At 38.4% G+C, this 19,872-nt stretch overlaps 1 pseudogene; it reads left to right on the top strand.

Moving 5' to 3' along the window:
- LOC142169198 (uncharacterized) overlaps positions 1-17,363 on the top strand; it is a 93,762-nt pseudogene extending 76,399 nt beyond the window's left edge.
- Positions 17,364-19,872: the final 2,509 nt, after the last annotated feature.

Raw genomic sequence — 19,872 nt, 5'->3', positions numbered from 1 at the left:
GGCCAATGTGGTGGCCGATGCTTTAAGTAGAAAGGTTGTGAGTATGGTAGTCTTACGTATATTCCGGTTGGTGAGAGGCCATTAGCTGCAGATGTTCAGACTTTGGCTAATCAGTTTGTGAGGTTAGATGTTTCAGAACCCAGTCGGGTTCTAACATGCACAGTCGCTCGGTCTTCTTTATATGAGTGCATTAGAGAGAGGCAGTATGATGATCCTCATTTATTTGTCCTTAAGGACACGATGCGGCATGGTGATACCAAACAGGTTGTTGTGGGGGAAGATGGGGTTATGCGAATGTAGGGTCGTATTTATGTGCCTAATGTGTATGGGCTTCGTGAATTAATTCTTGAAGAAGCACATAGTTCTAGGTATTCTATTCATCCAGGTATCGCCAAAATATATCAAGATATGCGGCAACATTATCGGTGGAGGAGAATGAAATAGGATATAGTTGCATATGTAGCTCAGTGTCTGAATTGTCAGCAAGTTAAGTAAGAGCATCAGAGACATAGTGGTTTGCTTCAAAAGTTAGAAATTCCCCGATGGAAATTGGAGCGTATCACTATGGATTTTTTTGTTGTGCTCCCACAAACTCAGAGAAAATTTGACACAGTTTGGGTCATTGTGGACAGGTTGACCAAGTCTGCACATTTCATTCCAGTGGCAGTTACCTATTCATCAGAGAGGTTAGATGAAATTTACATTCGTGAGATTGTCCGCCTTCACGGTATGCCCGTGTCTATTATTTTAGATCGAGGTACGCAGTTTACCTCACATTTCTGGAGGGCTATACAGCGTGAGTTAGGCACGTAGGTGGGGTTGAGTACAGTATTTCATCCACAGATAGACGGACAGTCAGAGCGCACTATTTAGATATTGGAAGATATGCTCCGCGCTTGTTTTATAGACTTTGGAGGTTCTTGTCATTTCTTGCCACATGCAGAGTTTGCTTATAATAATAGCTACCAGTCGAGCATTCAGATGGCTCCATATGAGGCATTATATGGAAGGCGATGCCGATTTCCAGTTGGTTGGTTTGAACCGGGAGAGGCTCGGTTGTTGGGTACCGATTTGGTACAGGATGCGTTGGATAAGGTCAAGATTATTCAGGATCGACTTCGCACAGCTCAGTCTAGGCAAAAAGTTTATGCCGACCGTAAAGTTCATGATATTGCATTCATGGTTGGAGAAAGAATATTGCTCCGGGTATCACCTATGAAAGGTGTTATGAGGTTCAGGAAGAAGGGAAAGTTTAGCCCTAGGTATATCGAACCCTTTGAAATTCTTGAAAGGGTGGGTGAAGTAGCCTACAGGCTTGCATTACCATCTAGTTTATCAGCGGTTCATCTAGTGTTCCATGTGTCTATGCTCCGGAAATATCATGGTGATCCGTCCCATGTGTTAGATTTGAGCTCAGTCCAATTGGACAAAGATTTGACTTACGAGGAGGAGCCGGTGGCTATTCTATCCCGGCAGGTCCGACAGTTGGGTCTAAGAGTTATGCTTAAGTTCAGTTGCAATGGAGAGGTCAGCCGGTAGAGGCATCTACCTAGGAGTCCGAGTCGGACATGCGGAGTAAATATCCACACTTATTCACTAGCTCAAGTACTTTTTTTTTAACTCCGTTCGAGGACGAACGTTTGTTTTAGAGGTGGAGAATGTGATGACCCAAAATGTCATCTTTAAATTTAATAAGTAATTTTGTGCTCTAAGAAATCGAAAAGCACCATTTATCATTCCTCGACTTGTGTGCGCAGTCCGTATAATTTTCCGAAAAGTTTTTATGTGAAAAATGGATTAAAATGTGAAATAGAGCTTTAAAACTCAACTAAGTTGACTTTGGTCAACATTTTGAACAAACGGACCCAGATCAGTATTTTGACTATTCCAGTATGTCCGTATCGTGATTTGGGACTTGGGCGTATGCCCGAAATCGAATTCCGAGGTCCCTAGCACGAGATATAGAATTTTGATGAAAAATTAAAAGTTTGAAAGCTTAATGATTTCTAAGAAATTACAGATGTTGGATTTACTGACCTCGGGTCCATATTTTGGTTCCGGTGCCCGGTGTAAGTCCACTATAATATTTATGATGTGTCTGCCAAATTTGGTGAGAATCGGAGTTGATTTGATGTGATTCGGACGTCAGGTTATAAAAATATAAATTTTAAAGTTCTCTCGGAAATTTCCTTTGATCTGGTGTCCGATTCGTATTTCTTGGTGTTATTTTAGCAATTTGATACTGCGATCAAGTTCGTATGATGTTTTAGGACTAGGGTGCATATTTGGTTTGGAGCCCCGAGGGCTCGGGTTGGTTTCGGGTGGTTAACGGATCATTTTCGGACTTAGGAAATCTGGTTTTCTGCAAACTTCAGGCTTCTGGTATATTCTTCTTCGCATTCGTGAAGGTACTCTCGCAAACGCGAAGAGCAAATTGGGGCTGGCACATTTTGTGCTTCGCATTCGCGACAGAGTGGCCGCGTTCGCAAAGGCTTGAGGTTCAAAGCTTCGCGTTCGCGACCGAAGCCTCGCGTTCGCGAAGGGAAAGAGGCTGGCCAAGATTATTGCCTTCGCATTTGCGAAGGGAATCTCACGTTCGCGAAGTCCAAGCTAGGCAAGCTTCGCAGTCGCGAAGTAGCCCTCGCGTTCGCGAAGTGTAAAATGGGACAGCACAAATATGTTCTTCGCAAACGCGAGGCACTGACTGAGTTCGCGAATGGTAAAAGTCCAAGAAACAGAACTTAAGTTCTGGAAAATGGGATGAATCCCATTTTCAACCCTTTTCCATTTTTGAGCTCGGGTAAGGCGATTTTTGGGCGATTTCTACGGGAAAATATTGGGATAAGTATTACTTATCCTATATTGATTATATTTCATGATTTCATACTCATTTATATCATGAATCTGTGAATTTATGGAAGAAAAATCAGATTTGTTTATAAAATCTTCCAAAAACGAAAATTTAAGATTTAAAGGTCCATTTGACATCGGAATTGGATAATTTTTGTATAGTTAGACTCGTTTCAGAATGAATGTTCGGATTTCGTAAGTTATTCCGGGATTTGAGATGTGCGTCCCACTGTCGAATATTTTAATAAATTTTGGATTTTTATCCGAAAAATTTATAAATTCATATGGAATTAATTTCTATGATTCGTATTGAGTATATCGAATTGTTTGTGAATAGATTTGAAACTTTTGGAAACAAATTTAAAAGGAAAAGTTGTGGTCAAGTAATTGATTGGAATTTGCAAAACGAGATAAGTATCGTGGTTAACCTTAACTTGAGGGAATAGAACCCTTAAATTAATTGTTATGTGAAATGCATGTGAACAACGTATAGGCGAGGTGACGAGTGTCTATACATCATCAAATTATTTGCCTGCTTACTTGAAAAATCATAATTTTTTTTAAATCATGAATTAATTATTATAATAATTGTTTCTCTCCTATTATTTGTCAAATATTAATTCTTGAATTCCTGCATTAATTATTACATTCTATTTGAATTATGTGCCTTAATTTTTATTTGACATTTAGCATATTAAATATTAAAGTGCATATTTTCTCTATGATTTCTATAATAATTTGCTATTTGCCTTTGTTTGTTTCATAATTAAATCATAATTATTGTATGCTTGTTGTCTTATAATTTTATATTAATTATTGCATTTATTGGGGAAATTTCTTCTATAAGAATTGGTAATTGAATATGTTGGAGGATCGGATTGCACGCCACAACAGAATTGATTATAATGAATATATTGGAGGATCGGGTTGCACGCCGCAACAGAATTAATTATAATGAATATATTGGAGGATCGGGTTGCACGCCGCAACAGACTTATTAAAAAGTCCATATTGGAGGATCGGGTTGCACGCCGCAACAGACTTATTAAAAGTCTATATTGGAGGATCAGGCTGCACGCCACAACAGACTTATTTAAAAGTCGACATACATATATATATATTGGGGGATCGGGTTGCACGCTGAAATAGACTTGATTAAAATGAATATATTGAAGGAGCGGGTTGCACGCCGCAACAGAACCGAATGTGAATATATTATGAGAGCGGGTTGCACGCTGCAACAGAATTGAATGTGAATATATTGTGAGAGCGGGTTGCACGTTGTAACAGAATTGATGGAAATGATATTTGGTTATGACTGCTGAGTTGGCTTCAATTATTATAAATGAGTTACCTGATTTATTTCTATTATTGTTGTTGTTACTAATATTGCGTACAGGTAATGTAAGTGACCCGCCTTAGCCTCGTCACTACTTCGTCGAGGTTAGGCTCAGCACTTACCAGTACATGGGGTCGGTTGTACAGATACTACACTGTGCACTTCTTGTGCAGAATTTGGAGTTGGTCTCAGCGGCGTGCCATACACTTGCTTGGATTTCAGCTACTCAGAGGAGACTTGAGATATAACTGCACGGCGTTCGCAGTTCTGAAGTCCCCGTTTACTTTACTTTAGTTGTGTGTTTGTTTCCAGACAACTTTATTTTATTCAGACCTTTATTTGTATTTATTCTAGAATCTCGTGCATTTGTGACACCAATACTAGGATGGTATTTAGACACCGTCGTTTTTATGGATTATTCACTATATTTTAGACTTTACTTCCGCATTTGTTCTTTGTTATTAACAAATTCAAAAATTATTTTAAAAATGGATAATATTATTCTAATGTTGGCTTGCCTAGCAAGTGAAATGTTAGGCGCCATCACGGTCCGAAAATGGTAACTTCGGGTCGTGACAATGAGAAAAGTGCATGAAGGTATTAGCATGCCATTTGATGTGATATGTTGAATATATTTCTCACGCCAGGAGAGTTAAATGAGGTGTCACATGGTGACTTTTATTTGAAAGAATTATAGTTGAAAGATATTTACTTGAAAAAATTATATTTGAAAGATATTTACAACAACAACAACAACAACCCAGTATAATCCCACTAGTGAGGTCTGGGGAGAGTAGTGTGTACGCAGACCTTACCCCTACCATGGGGTAGAGAGGAGATTTCCGATAGACCCTCGGCTTCCTCCCTCCAAGAACTCCCCACCTTGCTCTTGGGGTGACTCGAACTCACAAACTCTTGGTTGAAAGTGGAGGATGCTTACCACTAGAGCAACCCACTCTTGTCAAAATATTTGAAAGAATATTTATTAGAAAGAATTATATTCGAAATATATTTATTTGAAAGAATTATACTGGAAAGATATTTATTTGAAGGAAGTATATTCGAAATATATTTATTGAAAATGATTATATTCTAGAGACGTTTATTGAAAAACTTATAGATAAAAGATGTATATCTTGAAGGACTTGATTAATTGGTTGTAGTTGTGTTTATTATTCGTTTGAGCAATATTTATGGTGTTCCTGTTGCCTTGCAGTTTAAATCACTAGTTGATTGGTGTTGCTATCACTGCTATTTATTTTCTATTATTTTTGTATGCTATATTGCATAGGTTATTTGACTAGTGAGTGTCTTGACTGTACCTCGTCACTACTCAACTGAAGTTAGTCTTGATACTTACTGGGTACCGACCGTGGTGTACTCATACTACACTTCTGCACATTTTTGTGCAGAGCCAAGTATTGAAGATATCGGATTCGGACAGAGATTTGAGTATGATCGCAAGGATTCAAGGTATGACTGCTTGGTCATCGCCGTCCCTTGGAGTCTTTCCATTTTATAGTACTGTTACTTTCTTATTCGAACAATATGGTACATTCGGTTCTCGAGATCATTCCATATATTCAGTTAGAGTTCGTGACTCAGTATTACCAGTCTTTGGTGATTGTATTAAATTATAAGTTTTAAAAAATGGCTTGAATTATGATTATAATCGGCTTACTTGGTCTTAGAGACTAAATACCATCACGACGCCTGTGGTGAGATTTTTGGGTCGTGACAAAAGTGATATGTTTCATTGGCCAACGAAGCAATGTAATACCTATTCTAAGTCTCATTAACCTTTCTTTTTTCGCAAAAAAGGAAATATGACGTTAGGCCTCATTATATAGATGTTTAGACAAGGAATTTTTAGTATGCAAAATTTTAGTTGATTTAGAACTTCTACATATTAGGAAAATAATGTATCCACTTAAACTCATTTACTTCATTGTTCATTGTCATTCTACACTTATACATACGAAAAAATTCAAAAATTGAATAATAAATGTCTTCAAACTCCTCCTTGGTCAACGTCTCTTGTGGTTGTTTAAGAACCTTATCCCTGTTATTTAGGAAGAATAACACATTAACACTTTCACATAATCAAAAATACAAGCTAACAATGATTAACAATTCAACAAATTAAACTAATGAAAGGACGAATTCCGCAGAGGCAAAACATTTACCTTAAGAAAGCCCTCAGTTTGCCACAACCAAACTCTCGTCTGAAAGAAGAAATTGTAAGGACAAGCTTATGGACTAAATCATATGATTAGTAGTAACCATGAAACATCAAGAACCAAGCCAAGGAAAGGGCTACACACTACTCATCCTTCAGCCAATTCCAAAACCAACAACTAACATAGAGAAATTTTCAATTCTTTAAAACATCAACTCAATCCGTACAAATGTTGCACCAAGACAAACCAGTTGAAGGAAATCTGCTTTAAAACTTTATTTTGGCCCTTCAGAATCAAACCATTATCATGTAATTTACTTATCTTTTTTTAGGTTGGTTACCTTATCCTTTTCTCACAGCTAGAAGTGTGGAAGCAAAGGAAAATGCAGCAGCAACCATCTTTAGTTTGTCACTTAGAGATGAGAATAAAATAATAATAATAATAATAATAATAATAATAATAATAATAGTAATAATGATGATGATGATGATGATGATGATGATAATAATAATAATAATAATAAGGTGCATTGGGGCCAAACTAGCTCATTGATCAGCTATTTGTATCGAGAACAAGTATACATGAAGATGATCAGCAAACATGAACATTAGACAGTCCTTACTGAGAATTATAAGTCAAATGGAACCCATTTCCTTACATGATCTAAGGATTGTAGGCCTTAAGACGGGAAGCAAAAAAATTTAACAGGAACGGATTTAAGAAAATCTAACATAATTTTCAAAGATATGACGAAATGAAAATTTACATATTATGAGAAAAATTCTATTCTTTCATGGTATTCATCTTTTAGTAGAATCTTCTCCATATGTATAACAAACAATTTAAAATTGATCTTTTGATTTGGTTTTTTTCTATATGAATATAAAGAGATTAAGCACCTAATAAGGTAGTAGATGACGTAAGCTCAAACAGCAAAGCTCCGGAACAGACATATATTTGAAATGTGATAACGACATTTCCGTTGCAAGGTTTTCATGGTTCCTGCTTAGATAATGAACCCAAATGAGTTAACAAATTAATGTAAGGTTCCATAAAGATTTTCCACCTGAGATGTAAAACATTTGCAATAAGGGGAGAAACTGCCTCAATATTTACAATTTCTTGAGAATGAACTCGAGATCCAAGGAGCTTGCCGAACTACGAACTTGTAAGTTATGGTTATCACTTATCACCAAGAAGCATTTAGTTTTACAATTGCAGTTCATGCTTTATGTGTTAGACACTGATGCAAATAAAGAATTGCTAAAATAACTCTTTACTTTTATATCATTAACTTCAAAAATCATGGATAGTCTTTTGAAATTGTGGAAGTTTATAAATCATTTCGTAGTGAAGCTGAAAATAGGAGGATCTATTGCTTCTAGCTATACTATAATTTCTTAACATTTGCAAAAGCAAGTTGACTGAAATACCATAGAAACTAAAAGCAGCAAAGAAGCTTGTAATAATCACTGACATGCGACTGGAACTGAAAGTAGCTTACTTTCAAGTTTATATGAATATTGCAGGCAGCTGAAGAGGAAAAATTTCAGGATTGAGTATAAGGACCTACACAACCTTGAAATCAAATTAGAGATGGCTAATTAACTTTGTAGTATCTAAAGTGAATATTAGAAGTTGTACTCACACTCCTTTTTCCCCCAAACGGAAGGCAATAAATTTAATAAAATTTAATAATTAACTTTGTAAAGCTTAGGCAACCATCTCATTGATTAAAGAAGAAAACAAAATGGTGACTGACAATCTTATTAAACAGCGTCAATGGATATTAATAAAAAACTTAGAGGTTTTTGCCATCAACAGAAAGACTCTTAACAAAAGAGCAGTGTGATATATGATTAATGGCGAATATCATCACGACAGAAATAAACTTGAGATTCCATACATGCAATAAATCGAACACATTTTGGGCATCTATAAATTATACTATTTGGAGAATAACATACAAGTGGATCACCATATCTTCCATCATCACATACATTTCACTATTTCATATCAAATTCAATGTACTCATCCAAACTGTCATGACCCAAAACCTAACCCGTCGTAATGACGCCTATCTCAATACTAGGCAAGCCGACAATCTCAATAAACCACATATCTTTTAAATACAAAAACATAATGATTAATTTCAGCGGAAGAAATCTCACAAGTACAAATATAAATGCTCCCAAAATCCGATGTCACTGAGTACATGAGCATCTAATGTGAATACATGTCTGGAAAATACGGTCTATAATTGTCTAAGACCAAATATAGTAAACAAGGAGATAGGGAAGGAGAGACAAGATCTGCAAAACACGATAGCTACCTTTGGATCTCCGAAAAATCAACTGCACGAGAGAATTAACACCTTCTATGTCCGAAAATACCTGGATCTATACACGAAGTGCAGGGTGTAATATGAGTACAACCAACTCAGCAAGTAATAATAATAAATAAGGAACTCAGGATAGTGACGAGCTATACAGTTACAGTTCATTTTCAGTAATTCCAGCAGGGAGTAGACATGCTTACAAATCCGGCAGTTTAAGTCAAATCAGTTTATATAGTTCAACTTCATATAATCCGGATAGAAAATCTTTCAGAGAATTTCACAACAATGACAGATAGAAACTAATTGCAACATCACATGAAAAGCAAGTACAGCCTCTCAGGGCAACAGTCACTCAACTCGTCACAACAGCTCAACCACTCGGCTCTCAGCCCTCAGCACTCACATTCAATAGGTACCCGCGCTCACTGGGAGTGTACAGACTCCGGAGGGGCTCCTACAGCCCAAGCACTTTAATCTGCACGGACAACTCACGTGCTGCACGGATAACTCACGTGCTATAATATCCATACCTACGATAGGCCCTCAGCCTCACTTAGTCATCAATCTCTCTAGTCTCTCGGGCTCTCAGAAATCACAAAGATCGGCCCAAACAAAGATAATATAGTGTATCAACAAATGTCAAGAAAGACTCAGGTATGATACACAAGTAAGATTATGATTGAGTATAAGACAGCAATTAGTAAATAATTCAACAAGTACGCGACCTCTGCAGGTCCCAATAGTACTATCACATAGCCTAAGCATGATTTACTGTCAAATTTCTTCAACACACAGAGAGCATATAGCTAACAACAAGTTATTCAACTTTACAGTTTCACGGGACGGACCAAGTCACAATCCCCTCGGTGCACCCCCACATGCCCGTCACCTCCAAAATAATTATATGACATAAAATTTGGGGTTTCATACCCTCAGGACTAGATTTATAACTGTTACTTACCTAAAACCGTGAAATTATTATTCCGCTAAGCCTTTGCCTCGTGAATTGGCCTCCAAACGCCTCGAATCTAGTCACAAATAATTCGATTCACTCAATAAAATTTATTGGAATCAATTCCACAAGAAAAATGCAAATTTTCCATAAAAATCCAAAATTTAACTCAAAAATCTCCCACGGGGCCCACGTCTCGGAATCTGACAAAACTCACAAAATTCGACAACTCATTCAATTACCAGTTCAACCATACAAATTTTACTCAAATCCGACTCCGAATCGGTGTTCAAATCCCAAAAAATTATTTTATGAAATTTCTACAATTTTCCCCAAATTCCCATCTCATAATACTGATTAAATGATGAAAACAATGATATATTCATGTATGTTAACCAAATCTAAGCTAGAATCACTTACCTCGATGCGTTTCTTGAAAAGTTCATGAAAAATCGTCTCAAATCGAGCTCCCAAGGTCCAAAAATAAAATAATAACCTAAGCCTCGGTTATATAGTACATTCTTTGAACTCAACATGTGCATTCCGCACAATTCCAAGTGCAGCCGCACATCCCAGCTCCTGCGGTCGCACACAAATTGTGCGGCCGCACTCTCTTGGTGACTGCACTGCCATGCTTTAGTATTTTGGCCATACCTTTCTCTACAATTTTGGCCATACTTTTCTAAAAACTAGACACGAATGGATACAACTTTCATTTTTGAATCATCTCAAAATTCCTCGTACATCAAAAGATATAAGCTTCCGAATTCGGACCAGCAAATCTAAGAGTTCCTGAGTGCGGCCGCACGCAAAATTGTGCGGCCTGCACACTCCTCTGCGGCCTGAAGTGTGGCTGCACACAAAATTGTGCGGTCCGCACAATTCCCCTGAGGTCCGCACTTCCATTTTGCCTCAGAACTCCCAAAATGTGAGGTCCGCACTTCCAAAGACCCCCATAACAACATTAGAGTGCTGAAAAGCCCGTACTCGCTCAAAACTCATCCCGAAACTCCCCTGAGGCCCCCGAGATCCCGTTAAAATAAACCAACAAGTTTCATAACATAACACGGACCTACTCGAGACCTCAAATCACATCAAACAACATCAAAACGTTGAATCGCACCTCAAATCAAAATCTATGAACTTTGAACTTTTAAATTTTATATCTTGTGCCGAAGCACATCAAATTAATCCGAAATGACTTCAAATTTTTCACACAAGTCATAAATTACATAATAAAGCTATTCAAATTTTCAGAATCGAATTCTGACCCTAATATCAAAACGTCAACTCCCCGGTCAAACTTCCAAACTTTAACTATCTATTTTAGCCATTTCAAGCTAAATTCTACTACGGACTTCCAAATAATTTTTCGGACACGCTCCTAAGTCCAAAATCACCATACGGAGCTATTGGAATCATCAAAAATCTATTCCGGGGTTGTTTACACATAATAGCTACCAGTCGAGCATTCAGATGGCTCCATATGAGGCATTATACGAAAGACGATGTCGTTCGCCAGTTGGCTGGTTTGAACCGGGAGAGGCTCGGTTATTAGGTACCGATTTGGTACAGGATGCATTGGATAAGGTCAATGTTATTTAGGATAGACTTCGCACAGCTCAGTCTAGGCAAAAAAAGTTATGCCGACCGTAAAGTTCGTGATATTTCATTCATGGTTGGTGAAAGGATATTACTCCGGGTTTCACCTATGAAAGGTATAATGAGGTTCGGAAAGAAGGGCAAGTTGAGCCCTAGGTATATTGGACCCTTTGAAATTCTTGAAAGGGTGGGTGAAGTAGCCTACAGGCTTGCATTACCACCTAGTTTATCAGCGGTTCATCCGGTTTTCCATGTGTCTATGCTTCGGAAATATTATGGTGATCCGTCCCATGTGTTAGATTTCAGCTCAGTCCAATTGGACAAGGATTTGACTTATAAGGAGGAGCCGGTAGCTATTCTAACCCGGCAGGTCCGATAGTTGAGGTCTAAGAGTTATCCTTCAATTCCGGTGGACTGGAGAGGTCAGCCGGTAGAGGCATCTACCTGGAAGTCCGAGTCGGACATACGGAGTAAATATCCACACTTATTCACCATCTCAGTTGCTTTTTCTAACTCCGTTCGAGGACGAACGTTTGTTTTAGAGGTGGATAATGTGATGACCCAAAGTGTCATCTTAAAATTTGATAATTAATTATATGTTCTAAGACCTCGAAAAGCACTATTTATCATTTATCGATTTGCGTTCACATTCCTTATAATTTTTCAAAAACTTTTTGTGTGAAAATGGATTAAAATGTGAAATAGAGCTTTAAAACTCAACTAAGTTGACTTTGGTCAATATTTTGAGCAAACGGACTCGGATCAGTGTTTTAACTGTTTTGATAGGTCCGTATCGTGATTTGGGGCTTGGGCGTATGCTCGGAATCAAATTCTGAGGTCCCTAGCCCGAGGTATGAAATTTTGATAAAATATTAAAAGTTTGAAAGCTTAATGATTTTTAAGAATTTACTGATGTTCGATTTATTGACATCGGGTCCGTATTTTGATTCCGGAGCCCGGTATAGGTCCACTATAATATTTGTGACATGTATGTCGAATTTGGTGAGAAACGGAGTTGATTTCACGTGATTCGGACGTCCGTTTATTAAAATATAAGTTTTAAAGTTTTCTTGAAAATTTCCTTTTATTTGGTATCCGATTCGTAGTTCTAGGTGTTATTTTGGCTATTTAATCACGCGAGCAAGTCTGAATGATATTTTAGGACTTGGGTGCATGTTTGGTTTGGAGCCCCAAGGGCTCAGGAGAGTTTTGGGTTGGCTACGGGATGACTTTGAACTTAGAAAAATTAGTTTTCTGCAACTGGTATTTCCTTCATCCCATTCGCGAAGGTACTCTTGCGAACGCGAAGAGCAAAGTGGACTGGAGAGGATTTTTGCCTTCGCGTTCGCCAAGAGCAACTCGTGTTCGCGAAGGTCAAGTCAGGCAATGCATCGCATTCGTGAGGTTGCTTTCGAGTTCGCGAAGGGTAAAATTTGGGCAGCACAAAATTGTGCTTCACGAACGCGAGGCACTGACCGCGTTCGCGAAGGGTAAAAACCTGGGCAACAGAACTTAAATTCTAGAAATGGGATTTCGACCCATGTTCCACCATTGTCGATTTTGAGCTCGGGTAAGGCCTTTTTTGGGCTATTTTCATGGGAAAATATTGGGGTAAGTGTTCCTTATCCTATATTAATTATATTTCATGATTCCATGCTCATTTGTATCATGAATCCGTGAAATTATGGGAGAAAATCAGTTTTTTATAAAATCTTCCAAAAATCAAAAATTTAAGATTTGAAGGTTCATGTGACATCGGAATTTGATAATTTTTGTATGGTTGGACTCGTCTCGGAATGGGTGTTCTAATTTCGTAAGTTTTTCTAAGATTTGAGATATGGGCCCCACTGTCAATTTTTAAAGTTAATTTATGATTTTATCCGGAAAATTAGTAAATTCGTATGGAATTAATTCTTATGGTTCGTATTGAGTATATCGAATTATTTGTGAATAGATTTGAAGCTTTTGGAGACAAATTTAGAGGGAAAAGTTGTGGTCGAGTAATTGATTGAAATTGCAAAGCGAGGTAAGTGTCGTGGTTAACCATGACTTGAGGGAATAGAACCCTTAAATTATTTGTTATGTGAAATGCATGTAGCGACGTATAGGCAAGGTGACGAGTGTCTATACGTCATCAAATTAATTATTTGCATAATTATTTGAATTATTCTTTATCAAATATTAATTTTTGAATTCCTGCAATAATTGCTACATGCTGATTTGATTTATGTGCATTAATTGCTACTTGACATTTAGCATATTAAATAGTAAACTGCCTATTTTCTCCCTGATTCCATAATAAATTGCTATTTTTCATTGTTTGTTTTATAATTAAATCATAATTATTGTATTCTTGTTTTCTTAAAAATTTTATATTAATTGTTGCATTTAATGGGGCAATTTCTTCCATAAGAATTGGTAAATGGATATATTGGAGGAGCGGGTTGCATGCCACAACAGAATTGATTGAAATGATTATATTGGGGGATCGGGTTGCACGCCGCAACAGACTTATTAAAAGTCCATATTGGGGGATCGGGTTGCACGCTGCAACAGACTTATTAAAAGTCCATATTGGGGGATTGGGTTGAACGCCGCAACAGACTTATTAAAAGTCCATATTGAGGGATCGGGTTGTATGCCACAACAAACTTATTAAAAGTCCATATTGGGTGATCGGGTTGCACATCGCAACATACTTGTTTAAAAGTCCATATTGGGGGTTCGGGTTATTCGTCGCGACAGACTTATTTAAAAGTCTATATATACTTGATTAAAATAAATATATGGGAGGATTGAAAATGAATATGTTGCGGGAGCGGGTTGCACGCTGCAACAGAAATTGAATGAAATAATAATTGGTTATTACTGCTGAGTTGGCTTCAATTATTAGAAATGAGTTACCTAATTTAATTCTATTATTGTAGTTATTACTATTACTGTGTACATGTTAATGTAAGTGACCTTCCTTAGCCTCGTCACTACTTCGTCGAGGTTAGGCTCGGCACTTACCAGTACATGGGTTCGGTTGTATTGATACTACACTCTGCACTTCTTGTGCAGATTTCGGAGTTGGTTCCAGCGGCGTACCATAGACTTCCTCGGATTCCAGCTACTCAGAGGAGACTTACTGCACAGCGTCCGCAGTTTTGAAGTCCCCATCTACCTTATTTTAGCTGTGTGTTTGCTTTCAGACAACTTTATTTTATTCAGACCTTTATTTGTATTATTCTAGTAGTTCGTGCACTTGTGACACTAATTCTGGGATGGTATTTAGACATCGCTATTATTATGGATTATTCAATACATTTCAGACTTTACTTCCGCATTGATTTCCTTGTTATTAATTAATTTAATTTTTTTTTAAAATGGCTAATATTATTCTAACATTGGCTTGCGTAGCAAGTGAAATGTTAGGCTCCATCACGGTCCCGAAGGTGGGAATTCCGGGTCGTGACAAGCTCAAAACTCATATATATGCACAATTATAGCGCGTAACTATCACAAATAATTAACACAACTAGTGCCTCCACTGAGTTAACATAAAATACTCACCTCAAACAGGCCGCAACCCAAAACAATATACTTCTCAGAACTCCCAGTCTCCAAATTCATCAAACACATGAATCACCGTAACTGATCCCAACTCCAACACTAGAATGACTAACATATCTTCCATTCACGATCTTCCCATAAGGAATACTTTCATAATTCTTCCCTTCCACCTAGCAATAATTTGAATATCAGTTGTCTATCAACCAGGTGAGTACTGTAATACCAATGACCATCCGTAAGTTAAAATACAATGCGCCTTATGAAATGCGTAACCTTCTCAGGGATTACCGAGCAGTTATAACATTCATCTAATTATCTGAAATTGACCAATCTGTCCAAAATTCGTGATCTTCCTTTCAAGAATGAACTGCCACCTTCTACATGTAAATCTTAATTCCGCGCCACATACCACATCTATCATGCCATCATGTGACAAGCACGATAATCTCATTATCAACTTTGGGTAACCAACAAATTACATACCCGGTCATTCAATAAGCTTCATCATGCTTCATTCCAGGAGGAATTCTGTAACGTCCTGGTCAGTCGTTTTGAGAGTTATAGCCCCGTTTCCCTCATTTCTGTTTCCTTTATTCTCTTAAGCTATATTATGTTATATCGGGTTAGTTGGTTCGGGTCCGGAAGGAACTCGGAGTGAAATAAGACACTTAGTCTCAGAATTGAAAAAACATAGGTTAGAAAAGTGGACCGGATATGGACCTATGTGTAAATGATATCGGATTTGAATTATGATAATTCCAATAGCTCTGTATGGTAATTTTTGTCTTAGGAGCCTGTCTGGAATATTATTTGGAGGTCCTTAGAGGAATTAGGCTTGAAATGCCAAAAGTTTAATTTTTGAGAAGTTTGACCGGGGGGTTGACTTTTTGATATCAGGTTCAGAATCTGATTCTGAAAATTGGAATACCTCTATTATATCATTTATGACTTGTGTGCAAAATTTGTGGTCAATCGGACATGATTTGATAGGTTCCGGAGTCGTTTGTAGAAATTAGAAATTTCAAAGTTCATTAGGCTTGAATTGGGGTGTAATTCATGGTTTTAGCATTTTTTGAGGTGATTTGAGGGTTCGACCAAGTCAGTATGATATTTTAGGACTTGTTGGTATATTTGGTTGAGGTCCTTAACGGGTTGGATTATGGACTTGGAACCCTGCTGGAATTTTTCTGATGCACCATCTGGTTTCCTTCATCGCGTCCGCGAATGAAGCCTCGCGTTCGCGAAGAGGAAATGAGAGGCTTGCAATATTTTCTCTTTGCGTTCGCGAATAGAAGAATGTGTTCACGAAGGGTGGACTGGGTGTGCATCACGAACACGAGAGGTGCTACGCGTTCGCGAAGAAGAGAGTAAGAAGCTGAGGACCCCGGGCAATTGGTCTACGCGTTCATGTAGTGAGGGGGAATGAAGCATCGCATTCGCAATGGGTTGAACGTGTTCGCGTAGAAGGCAATAAGGCAGAGGCATTTTGTGCTTCGCGAACGCGAGGGTGAAGTTGTGTACGAGAAGGAGGAATTAGGACGGGAGCTATTTTGTGCTTCGCGAATGCGAGGCACTGACCGCTTTCGCGAAGAGGAAAAGCATGGGCAGTGAGTTTAAGTTCTGAGAATGGGACTTCGTTCCATTTTCAGTTTTTGACGATTTGAAGCTCGGATTGAGGCGATTTTTGTGTGATGTTCAGAGGAAATAATAGGGTAAGTGTTCTTAACTCAATATTGGTTAAATTACCCGAATCCGTGGTTATTTTTATCATTTAATTGGTGAATTGAGTTGGGAAAATTTGAAAACCCTCTTGGTTTAAATTGAAGATTTGAGGGTCCAGTTGGGGTCATATTTTGGTAAAATTGGTATGATTAGACTCATGGTTGAATGAGCTTCCGAATTTTGTAACTTTTGTCGAGTTCCGAGACGTGGACCCCACGGGCAATTTTTGAGCTAATTTCAAATTTTTATGAAAAATTATTATTTTCTTATGGAATTAATTCCGCCTTCAGTATCTGTTCAAACAAAAAGATCTTGATTTTAGGCAGAGAAGATGGTTGGAGTTATTGAAAGACTATGATATCACCATTTTGTATCATCCCGGAAAGGACAATGTGGTGGCCGATGCTTTGAGTAGAAAGGTTGAGAGTATGTGCAGTCTTGCATATATTTCAGTTGGTGAGAGGACGTTAGCTGCAGATATTCAGACATTGGCTAATCAGTTCAAGAGGTTAGATGTTTCGGAACCCAGTTGGGTTCTAGCTTGTACTGTCGCTCGAGCTTCTTTATATGAACGCATCAGAGAGCGGCAATATGATGATCCTCATTTGCTTGACATTAACGACACGGTGTGGCACGGTGATACCAAAAAGGTTGTTGTGGGGGAAGATGGAGTTCTGCGAATGCAGGGTTGTATTTGTGTGCCTAATGTTTACGGGCTTCGTGAATTAATTCTTGAAGAGGCACATAGTTATAGGTATTCTATTCATCCAGGAGACGCCAATATGTATCAAGATTTACGACAACATTACTGGTGGGGGAGAATGAAGAAGGATATAGTTGCATATGTATCTCGGTGTCTAAATTGTCAGCAAGTCAAGTACGAGCATCAGAGACCTGGTGGTTTGCTTCATAAGTTAGAAATTCCTGAGTGGAAGTGGGAGCGTATCACTATGGATTTTGTTGTTGGGCTCCCACAGACTCAGAGAAAATTTGATGCATTTGGGTCATTGTGGACAGGTTGACCAAGTCAGCATATTTCATTCCAGTGGCAGTTACCTATTCTTCAGAGCGGTTAGCTGAAATTTACATTCGTGAGATTGTCCGCCTACACGGTGTACCCGTGTCTATTATTTCAGATCGAGGTATGGAATTTTCCTCACACTTATGGAGGGTTGTACATCGTAAATTAGGCATGCGGTTTGCGTTGAGTACAATATTTCATCCACAGACAGACGGACAGTCAGAGTGCACTATTGAGATATTGGAAGATATGCTTCGCGCTTGTGTTATAGACTTTGGAGGTTCTTGAGATCAGTTCTTGCCACTTGCGAAATTTGCTTATAATAATAGCTACCAGTTGAGCATTCAGACGGCTCCATATGAGGCATTATAGAAAGGCGATGTCATTCGCCAATTGGCTGGTTTGAACCGGGAGATGCTCGGTTGTTAGGTACCGATTTGGTACAGGATGCCTTGGATAAGGTCAAGGTTATTTAGGATCAACTTTTCACGGCTCAGTCTTGGAAAAAGAGTTATGCCGACCGTAAAGTTGGAGAAAGGATATTACTCTGGGTTTCACCTATGAAAGATGTAAGGATGTTCGGAAAGTAGGGCAAGTTGAGCCCTAGCTATATTGGACCCTTTGAAATTCTTGAAAGGGTGGGTGAAGTACCCTACAGGATTGCATTACCACCTAGTTTATCAGCTGTTTATCCGGTGTTCCATGTGTCTATGCTCTGGAAATATTATGGTGATCCGTCCCATGTGTTAGATTTCAGCTTGGTCCAATTGGACAAGGATTTGACGTATGAGAAGGAGCCGATAGCTATTCTAACCCGGCATGTCTGACAGTTGAGGTCTAAGAGTTATCCTTCAATTCGGGTGGACTGGAGATGTCAGCTGGAGAGGCATCTACCTGGGAGTCTGAGTCGGAAATACGGAGTAAATATCCAAACTTATTCACCATCTCAGTTACTTTTTCTAACTCCGTTCGAGGACGAACATTTTAGAGGTGGATAATGTGATGACCCAAAGTGTCATCTTTAAATTTGATAATTAATTATATGTTCTAAGACCTCGAAAAGCACTATTTATCATTCCTCGACTTGCGTGCACAGTCCGTATAATTTTCTGGAAAGTATTTGTGTGCAAATGGACTAAAATGTGAAATAGAGCTTTAAAACTCAACTAAGTTGACTTTGGTCAACATTTTGAGCAAACGGACTCGGATCAGTATTTTGACAGTTCCGGTAGGTACGTATCGTGATTTGGGACTTGGGCGTATGCTCGGAATCGAATTCTGAGGTCCCTTGCCCGAGGTATGGAATTTTGATGAAATATTAAAAGTTTGAAAGCTTAATAATTTTTAAGAATTTACTGATGTTGGATTTATTGAAACCAGCTCCGCATTTTGGTTCCGGAGCCTAGTATAGGTCCACTATAATATTTATGACATGTATGTCGAATTTGGTGAGAAACAGAGTTGATTTGACGTGATTCGAACGTCCGTTTATGAAAATATAAGTTTTAATGTTTTCTTGAAAATTTCCTTTGATTTGGTGTCTGATTCATAGTTCTAGGTGTTATTTTGGCGATTAAATCGCGGGAGCAAGTCCGTATGATGTTTTAGGACTTGGGTGCATGTTTGGTTTGGAGCCCCAAGGGCTCGGGAGAGTTTTGGATCGGCTACGGGATGGCTTTGAACTTAGAAAAATTGGTTTTCTGCAACTGGTATTTCCTTCATCGCGTTCGCGAAGGTACTCTCGCGAACGCGAAGAGCAAAGTGGACTGGAGAGGATTTTTTCCTTCGCATTCGCGAAGGGCAACTCGCGTTCGCGAAGGTCAAGTCTGGCAATGCATCATGTTCGTGAGGTTGCCTTCGCGTTCGTGAAGGGTAAAATTTGGGCAGCACAAAATTGTGCTTCGCGAACGCGAGGCGATGACTGCGTTCGCAAAGGATAAAAACCCGGGCAACAAAACTTAAATTCTGGAAATGGGATTTCGACCGATGTTCCACCATTGTCGATTTTGAGCTCGGGTAAGGTCATTTTTGGGCGATTTTCACGGGAAAACATTGGGGTAAGTGTTCCTTATCCTATATTGATTATATTTCATGATTCCATACTCATTTATATCATGAATCCATGAAATTATTGGAGAAAAATCAGATTTTTATAAAATCTTCCAAAAATCGAAAATTTAAGATTTGAAGGTCCATGTGATATCGGAATTTGATAATTTTTGTATGGTTGGACTCGTCTCCGAATGGGTGTTCTAATTTCGTAAGTTTTTCCATGATTTGAAATGTGGGCCCCACTATCAATTTTTAAAGTAA

Source organism: Nicotiana tabacum, chromosome 14, assembly GCF_000715075.1.
Source record: "Nicotiana tabacum cultivar K326 chromosome 14, ASM71507v2, whole genome shotgun sequence".
Lineage (NCBI taxonomy): Eukaryota > Viridiplantae > Streptophyta > Magnoliopsida > Solanales > Solanaceae > Nicotiana > Nicotiana tabacum.
The sequence above is the reverse complement of the archived record's forward strand: the minus strand, read 5'-3'. Positions and strand labels throughout refer to the sequence as shown.